Raw genomic sequence first — 11,885 nt, forward strand, 5'->3', positions numbered from 1 at the left:
GTCAAGGAGGCAAGATGCACCAAGCCCCTAGTGGACTTAGGATCTTACGACTTTGATTGACAAAGTAATTAGGAAGATCGAGAAGCCTGGGAGAACCATGACTACAAGTAGCAAAGCTCCCTTCACTATGAGTCATGAAAGCAAGGATACACAAAAGATTACAAAGCAAAACAAACTTCACTAAGTAATTCAAGTCGATCCTAAAATGAAGGATAAGAACAAACATAAAATGAAAATATAATGATATGTTAATATAATAACAATGTAGTTTCAATAGATTTTCTTCTTTTGTCAAAATTTTAACAAAAATATTATAATAATAATTTGATACTAAAAGCTTTTTTGCTTTTGTAAAGAGTTTGATGGAAATATAACAATATAATAACAATAATATATTAAAACATAATAATATAATTATATCTTAATAATATTTTTTTTCAAGGTAAGTACTACCCATGGGGTAGCTCCCATAATATAAAAGACCAAAAATAGAAAAAAATGTATGCCCTTTCCATAAGGGATGCAACAAAGAAACTCGAAGATGCTCTATCTAAATACGCTTTTTGGATAAACAAAAAATTATATACTATGACTTAGACAACCTCTATACCAATATGTTAAATCTCTCTATCCTCTATTTCATTTTCTCACAAAAGACCTTAGTTACATATGATGTTTTCTTGTTTGAGATTTTCTCTTCTTGACCAAGTCCAACCATAATTTAATTGGGAGGAGTCCATAGATTTTTGGTGCTCTTCTTCATGGGCAGACCCTAGAGAATTCTTGAGGCCAACACACCCTTGGGAGACCTTAAATAATTTTGAAGTATTGTTGGTATTAGAATTTGGAAGCCGGGTTATGCCAACAGGAGGAGTGGATTTTTTTTTTTGAACTCTCCAATACAGAGGGCATAGGAGATCACATGGCCGCTTGGGAAGAAATTGTGTAGTGATGGTCTTCAACACCAATCTACCATATAGGCATGAATTGAGTAGTCTAGATTCCATAAGAAGAGTTTTTCAATTTTGAGAATTTAAGAGTAGAGCACTCTATTGAGTAACACCACCTACACCTAAGGGCCACCTTATTATAGGTGTTAATTTCTTATAACCCAGCTAAATATTAATTGCACAATAAATTCACAAAATAGAAACTCTATTTGATTTATAACAATCAATAATCTAGGTTAATTAATAGCAAATAATAGCGGAAGAAAATAAATAAATAAATAATAGAAGCCAATCACAAAAAGACAATAACACAGATATACCAAGGAAACCCTAATGTGGGGAAAAACCTTTAAACTTTGGATCTTCTATTCAGCCTAACAACAAACTTTCTCTTCAAAAATACAATATAAGTTTGCTACAACAATCTTACATATATATAGCCCATCTGACTTACTTAGCTTACAAGAAAAGAATCTTTCTTTGATTTCTTTGGCTTTAAATCACATATAAAACACTCTTGGTTTTAATCAACCTCACAAACTTAGAAATATTCATTTAAAGAATAAAAAATAAAGTTGTTGCTAAATATCCAACTCAAGTTTCTCTAAAGCAACTCCACTCCACCTTTAGAGATAAACAAAAATCAACACTCCCTCTTAGTGAGGAAGGTTTTTTGCGCAACACCCAGCTTATCCCTGAAGAATACAAACTTATTCTTTATCAAAACCTTTGTCAGGATGTCTGCTATTTGTTTCTTTATAGGAATGTACTGGAGTTTCACCATCCCCTTCTCCACACAATATCTAGTGAACTGGTACTTGATCTCAATATGCTTTGATTTGTCATGAAACATTGGATTCTCAGAGAGTTTAATACAACTCTGATTATAACAATAAATGACTATAGAATCTAGCTCCTGATCAAGTAGCCTAGCTAGAAGTTTCTGAAGGCAAACAACCTCACATGTAGCCATACTAGCTGCCATATACTTGGCCTTTGCAGAACTTAGTGCAACTGACTTTTGTTTCTTGTTGTACCAAGAGACTGCACCTTGAAGTACTCTTCCTGTTAGCTATATTGCCTACCCAATCTGCATCAGTAAACCCCTCGAGCTTCACTCCATCCCACCGAACATACTTCAGCCCATAATCAAGTGTGCCTCAGAGATACCTCAAAACATGCTTTGTAGCTATCCAGTGCACAGGTTTAGGTTTCTACCATAAACTGACTAAGCGAGTTCAATACAAAACAAATGTCTGGCCTAGTGTTGACTAGATACATGAGAGAGCCTATCAACTATCTGTATAAGGTTGCATCCACTGCCTTTGATTTAGAAGCATCAATCTTCTTCGAGTTGGTCACAAGTGGCATGGACATTGACTTACAGTCTTCCATCCCGAATCCTTCAGGATATCAATTGTATACTTCACCTGTCCAAGGAAGATCTCTCCCTATTTCTGCCACAACTCCAATCCCATAAGTAGTGCATCAAACCCAAGTCTTTCATGTCAAACTCTCTTGCAATATCCCTCTTGCAATTTGCTATGGGACCTTCTAACCCTGTAAGAAACAAGTCATCAACATATAATACCAATATGAGAAGCTCACCCTTCACCTGAACATAATATAGGTTTGATTCAACCTCACTCTTGGTGAAGCCCACACCCTGCAAGTAACCATCAATATGAGCATACCATGCTCTAGGGGCCTTCTTGAGCCCATACAATTTTCTCTTCAACATGCACACATGAGAATCCTTCCCATGCACTTCAAAACCCTCTGGTTGTTCTATGCAAATCTCTTCCTCAATCACTCCATTGAGGAAAGCTGTCTTCACATCCATTTGGTGAATCCTCCAACCCATCTGTGCTACTACAAAAATGATAGCCCTTATGGATGAGTACTTGGATACTAGAGCAAAGGTCTCATTATAGTCGATCCCCTCCTTCTGAGAAAACCCCTTAGCCACAAATCGGGCTTAATTTTTCCATACTACCATCTGCATCATGCTTAATCTTGTACAACCATCTCGACCCTACCACTGACTTGTTTTTAGGTCATGGCACTACCTCCCACACACTATTATTCATGATAGAAGAATACTCTTCCACCATGTCATCCCTCTAAACCTGATGTTTGGATGCCTCCTGAAATATGGAAGGCTCCACCTCAATCAGTTCACTCATAAGTGCCATATAATCAGAATTTGTTTTGGGAGCCTTTCTCTGTCTGATTGGATCTTTAGGATAACCAACATACTCATGAGCCTCTCTCAATGTTTGGTCAACCATCCTAATTCTCCTCCTCCTTGTGATAGGAGTTTGAGGCCGAGGAATCATCTATTCCTCCCCTTTATTAACTTGCTCGACCTGCGTGCTTTGCTCTCCGGCTTGCGTTATTGAAGTCTGAGGAATATGTGTAGCCTCAACTTTAGGTGCTAGCTCCTCCTCCTAAACCTCTACCAAACTACCAGACTTCTGAAGAGCCCTTCCCTCCTCAAACTTCACATCTCTATGAACAACTATTTTCCTGAGGGCAGTAATGTAAATATGAAAGGCCTTAGAAGTATCACTATATCCCACAAGGATACCCTTCTCTACAGTTGGTTCCAACTTGGTTCTCTTCTCCACAGGAATATGAGAATACACAAGGCATCCAAAGATGTGAATGTACCCCAAATCTGGTTACTTCTCAGTGAACACCTCTTCTGGAGTCAATTTGCCCAACACTTTGTGTGGACTCCTATTATGAAAATACACAGCTATATTGCAAGATTCTGCCCATAAAAACCAAGGCAGATCCTGATCATGAAGCATGGCCTTCACTAGTCCAACTATAGCCCTATTTTCCCATTCAACAACCCCATTCTACTAAGGGTTGTACGAAACTATCAACTCTTTCTTGATACCTTCCTGAGCACAAAAATATTTGAAGGCATTCAAGGTATACTCACCTCCATTACCAGACCTCAGTATCTTGATCCTCTTCCCTGTTTGGTTCTCGATGAGAGCCTTAAACTATTTGAATCTATTGGAGACTTCATCTTATTTCTTCATGAAATATATCCACGTTTTTTAGGAGAAATCATCAATGAAGGTAGATTAATACTCATACCCACTTAAGGATCCTGTTGACATGGGGCCACATACATTTGAGTGTATAAGATCTAAAATCCCTTTAGATATAGTATCACTTCTTGGGAAATTTGTGTTGGCATATTTCCCAAGATCACAACCCTTGCACACCTCATGCTTTTCGACCTTCATCTCAGGTAGCCCTGTCAGTATTTACTTGAGCACATTAAGTGCTCCATGGTGAAGATATGCCATCCTCATATGCCACAATTATCCAAGCCATCTGTTGTTACTCACCAATGCATGTGCTAGCTCAAAGTGTAAATGAAACAAGCTACCATGCCTGACTCCAATCAGTTTTGCTACCTTGGAATTCTTAGGATGTATATAGACTTTTGCCTCTTCAAAGATCACGATGTAACCCTTGTCCTCCAAAGTAGAAAACAAAGATTAAATTCTTTGTCATGCCAGGAACATTCAACACGTCCTCCACAAAAAAGGTTTGCCAGTCTCCCTTTGAAACTTGATTGTGCCAACACTAGTTGCATGGTACTTGACATTGTCTCCAAGCTCAATACAGAAATCCAACTTCTTCTCCTGCAACTTGGTGAAATATTCTTTGACTCCTGTCATGTGGCAGGAAGCCCCACTATCAATATACCATACACTGTTGGCAAATGAACTAGAGAGAGAGGTAATGAGTGAAAACTCATTGTCAAACCATGTTGTGAACTCTTCCACCTCTGCAGTAGCTACAACTTGCTTCATTTGCTTGCCCTTGTTTTTCTTATTTGGGCATTGACTAGCATAGTGACCCATCTGATGGCAACAAAAACACTTTATCGTGCTCAGATCTTTCTTCTTCCCATGGAAGAAGATCCTTCAGTTTGCCCTTTATTGAATTTTTGTTTACTCTTGCTTGCAAGAGCAAGATTTGCTTCATCCTCAATCTTCTTTGTTTGGCCTCCTCGATGACCACTTTCACAAGTCTCCTCTTGGTTGAAATGATCCCACAACCTCACCCAATCGGGTATGCGATCTCGGTCGACAATGCATTTGACAAACACTTCCCAGTGCTTTGAAAATCCATTTAGGGCTCTCTGCATGAGCTCATATTCAACAATGGTTTCTCCAACAAAATCCAACTAATCCCTAACCTGTGTCAATATGGACAAGTAAGAGGTCACGCTCTCGCCCTTGGAAATCTCGGAGTTATGCAATTTGTCTTTAAGCATCATTTTATGACTTTGATAGTCACTCTGATAGAGTTTTGTGAGGGTATCCCACATTTCCTTGGGAGTGTATTTCCCAAATAGACGAGGAATCAAATGATCCTTCACCCCATCAAGGATAATCCTTTGAGCTTTGGCCTCCTTGATTTCATGCGAATCTAGGGCAATAGGATCATTTGCTGGTGGAGTCACTTTTGTACTAGCATAGATCCATAACCTATTCTCTTTGAGAACATATGTATTTCGAACCTTCCATTGTAAGAAGTTAGAAGCACCCTCAAGCTTGTCTTCATATCAAAAACTGGTTGCCATAGACACAAAAGAAACCGGAGATGAAAATATGATTTTTTTTTCTTCTGAAATCTGTGTCAAATCTTAGCTTTGTATTCAAAGTTTAGAGCTCTAATACCATGTTAATTTCTTATAACCCAGCTACAGATTAATTTCACAATAAATTTATAGAATATAAATTCTATTTGATTTATAACAATTAATACTTTGGGTTAATTAACAACAAATAATAGCGGAAGCAATAAATAAATAAATAACATAAGCCAATCACAAAAAGACAATAACACAAATATACCCAGGAACCCCAGTGTGGGGAAAAGCCTGCAAACTTTGCATCTTCTATTCAGCCTAACAACAAACTTTCTCTTCAAAAATACAATATAAGTTAATGCTACAACAATCTTACATATATAGAGCCCAACTGCTTTACTTAGCTTGCAAGAAAATAATCTTTCTTTGCTTTCTTTGGCTTTAAATCATATATAAAATCAATCTTGGTTTTACTCAACCTCACAAACTTAGAAATATTCTTTTAAAGAATTAAAAAAATAAAGTTGTTGCTAAATATTCAACTTGAGTCGTTTTAAAGAAACTCCACTCCATCTTCTGAGCTAAACAAAAATCAACAATAGGCTACTTGTTGCTTCCAAAATCTCTTCTCTACTTTTAATGAGATATTAGCTGGGAGACATGTGGAAATATCCATCTCCACATAGATTCAAACATAGGTGCTACTTGCATAATAGATTGTCTCCTCAAAGACACATGAAATTTTTCCCAAATCATTGCGAATGATCCACAAGAAATGAAGTTCCCAAAATTGAATCGAAAGATTCAGACTCAAAGATAGGAAGAAGATATAATCATAGTGCTAGGATCAAAAAGGGATACTAGGTCTTCAAGCATAAGAAATCACCCTAAAACACCCATGAACCATTCTCTTAAAACCTTGTCCTTATCCTCTTGGCATTCGACTCCAGGATGAAGAAACCCCCAACACAAGGGAAAATACTAACCTCGTTTTCTAGGCAGTCCTTCCATTCGGTAGAAATCCACTCATGCAAATCACACAGCTTCGACCAAGTTTTAACAACTCTACATATGAGCGCATGTTCTTGGAGGAACTCCTTCGAGTCATAGATAGGCCCTTCAATGAAAATCTTTGGAATGTGCTTACAGGGAAACAAGTGTATCAGTGATAAAAATTTATCGTTGCCAATCACAACCCCTTCAATAATTTTGCACCAGTCCACAGTACACTTCATTCCAAATTCAGATGCATTAATATTGGGCTTGTTCAAAGAAAGATTGCGGTCGTTTTGAATCTTAACTCCCATAGCATCAAGCACTGTGAGTAGAGAGGGAGGGGAACACCCTACTCCAGATGGAAGAGAGCACCCAAGCAAGAGGAGTGATTGCAGGGAGTATGAAATTGGGTATTGCAAACCCAACTGACACTTTGTAGAGGCACTGCGAAGGTAAAATCCCTGGCAACATTAACGGATGAACCGGGAACAAAATCCAAACTATTGCCCATGATGCCTTTGCCTTTAAAGCCACTTTCCCCATGAACAGAGTCAGAAGAACTAAAAGTCTTGTCCTCGTCAGTTGTGGGAAGAGAGTGAAAGGGCGAAGTTATAGAGCTCGAGTTGATATTATATTTTTATAATTTTAATAATAATTTAATATTAATTATAATATCATAATATTATAATAATTTAATATTAATTATAATATTATAATAATTTTTTACGTGAAATAATGAATAAATACGATATTTTTTTGTGTACTATTTCTGTAATGATAAATATACTAATTTATTAAAAGTGATAGTGAATTTACCTTTCTATTGATATAAATTTATTTGATATTAATTATACTTTTCATACATTTTTTATTTATAGTTAGATTTTAATAAACTATTTTTTTTTTGTATTATCGTTAGGTAGTTCATTATTAGTCTTATTATATATTATTTTTATTTATTATTAATTTTATTTATTTTAAATTATTATTTTAATTAACATTTATATTTTATATATTTTTCGAATTCTTTTTTGTTCATTCTATTTTAGTTTTTTATTTAGATTGAAAAGAAATTATTTTAATTATTGTTTCTTTATGAATAAAACAATAAAAAATTATTGCTATTAGAAGTAGTTCAATTTATAATTTATTTTTTGTTCTATTAAAATTTGAGTTATTGTGGAATAATTATATTTTAACCTTTTATCTTAATTTATATGATATTTATTTAATTTATTTCGAATATTCTATAATTTTCATAATATTAAATATTTTATGTTCTTAAGTTCTTTTACAAGATTTTTATTATGTTTTTATTAATTATTTAATAATTACATAAACTATATTTGTTTTAGCTAATAATTTAATTTGTAAAGATGTAAAGATAGAAAATCAAATCTACACAATGCAAACAATGACATGTTGTAATTTGAGATTTCCAAAAATGAGAAAGAAGAGAAATGAGAAACAAGATATAGTAGGTCAATCACAAGGGAGTCCAACTAACAAACATTTTATAATTTTCAAGTTACATATTATTTATGAAAAGTGACAAGTCCATTGCAATTTACAAATGGCTTCCTTTGGTGCTCTCTCCTCTACCTCTTGATCTTTCTATCTCTACATATCTCTATAGCTCTCTCCCTTTATATCTCTTCTCTCTTCTCTCCCTATATATCTTCATATATCTCTTTGTCTCTATCTCTCTTCTTCTTCTTTTATCTTCAAACCTTCCCCTCTATCTATTTACATATTTCTCTCCTTCTCCCTCTCTATGTCCTTATCTCTCTTTTACTAACACTCACACACACATTCCCTCTTTCTCTCTCCCTATCAGTCTATATCGCTCTCTCACACACATAGACACTTCTTGTTTCTCCCTCCCTATATCTATCTCTCTCTCCTCTCTTTTTTTTTCTCTCTTACTTCCTTTATCTATTATTATAGTTCTCCCCATCTCTATATTCCCATCTCTCACTCCATACATACACACAAACACACACATCAGTTTCTATATCTCTATCTTTCTATCTCTTCATCTCCTGCTCCCTCACTATCTCCCTTTTTATACCTCTATTTCTCACTCTCCCTCTATATAGTTATCTCTCTCTCTCTCTAACCTCCTACATCTTTCCCAAGTTATATCTATCTCTCCTTTCTATCCCTCTCTCTCTCTCTCACTCTCTCACATATTCATGCATTCTTTATTCCTCTCTACTCTCTCTTTATATCTCCCTCTCCTTCTCTCCATCTCCATCTATATCTCCATCTTCATCTCTATCTCTATTCTTTAGCTTTATCTCTATAGCACATGGATAATTGGGTTGTTATGTTGTGAAAATCAAGGATCCCAAGTCCAAGAAAAATCAATGTCTTAGGACCTTTATATAATAGAAGATGATGTATGTGCTTATGATTTATGACTACTAAATGCATGAAAGGCATCAATGCAATGACAATTTTTTTCTATATCAATTCAAACCCACACAATTTTTTCTCCAAGTAACCTATTGTTCCCTTGTCAACTTTGCTATCTAACTCCAAAATAAACCTAATTTATACTCAACCCATGAAGATATTATAGCTAGTGTGTCAATGCTTTGGAGAAAATTAATAAGGAAGTCAAGACTTGCGTCTTAGTACTATGAGGTTCAAACATTAAATATGGATGTAGGGAGATATAGAGGTGCTAGACAACAATCATGGGGTTAATGCACTACAAAAATCAAGGACCCTATGTCATTTTAGGGAAAAATAATAATTAATAGTTATAGAGGTGTTAGACAATACTCATGGGGTTATTACACTATAGAAATCAAAGACCCTAAGTCCAAGAAAAATTGACTCCTTAGAACTCTTAATGTAATAAAAAAATCTATTTATGGTTATGAAATGGCTACCAACTCCATGAGAGCCCCACCAAGTAATGGAGAATTTTCTCCACTATTTTAGATCCATGTAAGTTCTTTTGCAATTAACTCATTGCTCTCATCTTTTCTCTGGGTCTAGCTCCAAATCACTCCTAGAGTACTCTAAACTTGTGAAGATGTTACAAGATGCTTGTTTTGATTATACATGAAGGGATTTATCATTTAATCATGAAACATTTTGGGTTAGAAGTTGAAATCTACAACAACTTCAGTGACATGGACATGACCAGTTCCAAGCAATCTTCAACAAATACTATGAAGAAGGATTGTACTTGCTTGGAGGTGGTTCCAACAATTTGCAGGCCCTCATTTCTCTTCCTTGGGGTCTTATCACTACTAAGAACAATATTGCCATTGTATCATCTTGATAAAAATATGGCACAACTAGTCCTAGTCCTAATCATTTGATCACTTCTTCATCTACATCTAAATTACAAAATCCTAAACTCTATGATCAAAATGCTACTGATATCATCCCTCCACATTCATTTCCATGTTTCTGACCGTCCTGCAAGTGTATTCTTCATTTATTTTTTACGACCTTTAACTTCACCAATACAAGCCCTATCACTAATAGTACTAATTTGAAAATCCAAATAATTGAATATATTAAATGTTAAAATTTCTTAGAAGCCTTCTATCCTATACAAAAGAAGGAAATTATTAATATTGACTATATGTGAAGGTATTTTAGAATAGTTTGCACTTTGAAAAAAGGTTGTTCATTCTTTCAAAATGGAATCACCGTTTTACCAAAATCACATATTTTTTGGTGTTCAATAATTGCACATCCTAATTATTAGTTCAAATAGGCCCATCACTCTTACTACCATACACAGACACTTGAAAACACAAGATACGTACTAACCACTAGGGGTGAGGACTCAATGGTTAAACATGCTAACTTTGTGCCTCTAAAATTCTTATGTAACAATTTCAAATCACTCCCAATTTTTTTGCAACATCTTATATCTAAGATTTCAAGACCACGTGATCAAATCTGATGTTACCTCAACATGATTTTTTCAAGGTACATCCAAAAAGCCTTCCCAACATGATGATTAGCTTTTTGGCCGAGTTTTCTTCTGTTCAAATCTGGCTATTTGACATTGAATCATTACAGTCAGTCTGATTACTATTTGGGTAATGGCTGCCATAACAGACACCAACAATGGACAGATAAGTGGAAACCAATTACTCATGACAAAGAGCCTCATGTTCTCTTCTGTATAATGATTTTAGTGTCACAAGGCGTTGCATGATGTTTTTATTCTCAGAAAGCTGTAAAGCATACAAGTGTGAAATCTTTCTACTGAAATTTTCCTGTGCAGAGAATTTTTTTTTGGTCAAAACACCAAATCAGAGCTTATTTTATTTTATGAGCATGTGAATCCTGCTGTATATCAAATGCTTAAAGTTCGTGGAACAACCTCGCACCTGAGAACGGTGCGAGTTTCTTTTGTAATTTTTATATTTTAATTTGAGGGAGAGGCCTAGGGTGGATTATTTAAAAAAATGTTTTAAAGGGTGTATGACTCAGCATACACATGGAGGATACCGACAAACAGACACTTCTATGTTTTTTTTTCCAAAATTATACCTAGTTGTTCAAAGGTGATGCAAATGAGCCTCTAGTTGTATATCATCATCAACATACTAGATATTACCATTGTCTTTTTTTTTTATACATGTTCCATCTTGGTCGTTTATTACGTTAATGATTATTTGTTGTTACATTTGAGAAATAATTTATTCAATTTACTTTTTAATTTAATTATAAATGGAAGGTGAGGTCATTACGGCTGTAGTTAATCTGGCTTCAAAAACATCACGATTTTTGCATAACATAAAGGTAAGTTGAAAATTACAGATCCTGGCCATGGTCGATAGAACTAGCTGCGTCTTTTATTTTTTGGTTGTGTATAACACAAAGGTTAGTCAACTATTTTGGAGCTAGATTAGTCGTGTCCGGTCATCACACCCCACTACAACAATGATCTACCTAGTTTATTTTATTGGTCATTTCTTCTTTGTCATGTATTGTTATAGATATTATTTATTTGGTGTATGTTGTTTGAGAATGCATTCTTCAATTCACTCTATCTGAGTGTAAATGAAAAGTGAGGTTACCATACCACACTAGCACAATGCCCCACCTAGAATTATGTGCTCATTTCTTTTCTATTGAGGATTCTTTATTTTGGTGTTTATTTGAGGGTTTAGGGCTTAAGGTGCCTAATAGTGGCACACCTTAACTTTCAAGGTTGACATTGCCTATTATGTGTCATGGTGTCTTGTTTTATCAACTGTTTATTTGCTATTTATTGCTTGTGAATACATTTCTTCATTTCACTACTTCATTAGGCTATAAATGGAAGGCAA

The sequence above is a fragment of the Cryptomeria japonica genome, chromosome 1, assembly GCF_030272615.1.
Source record: "Cryptomeria japonica chromosome 1, Sugi_1.0, whole genome shotgun sequence".
Taxonomy (NCBI): Eukaryota; Viridiplantae; Streptophyta; class Pinopsida; order Cupressales; family Cupressaceae; genus Cryptomeria; species Cryptomeria japonica.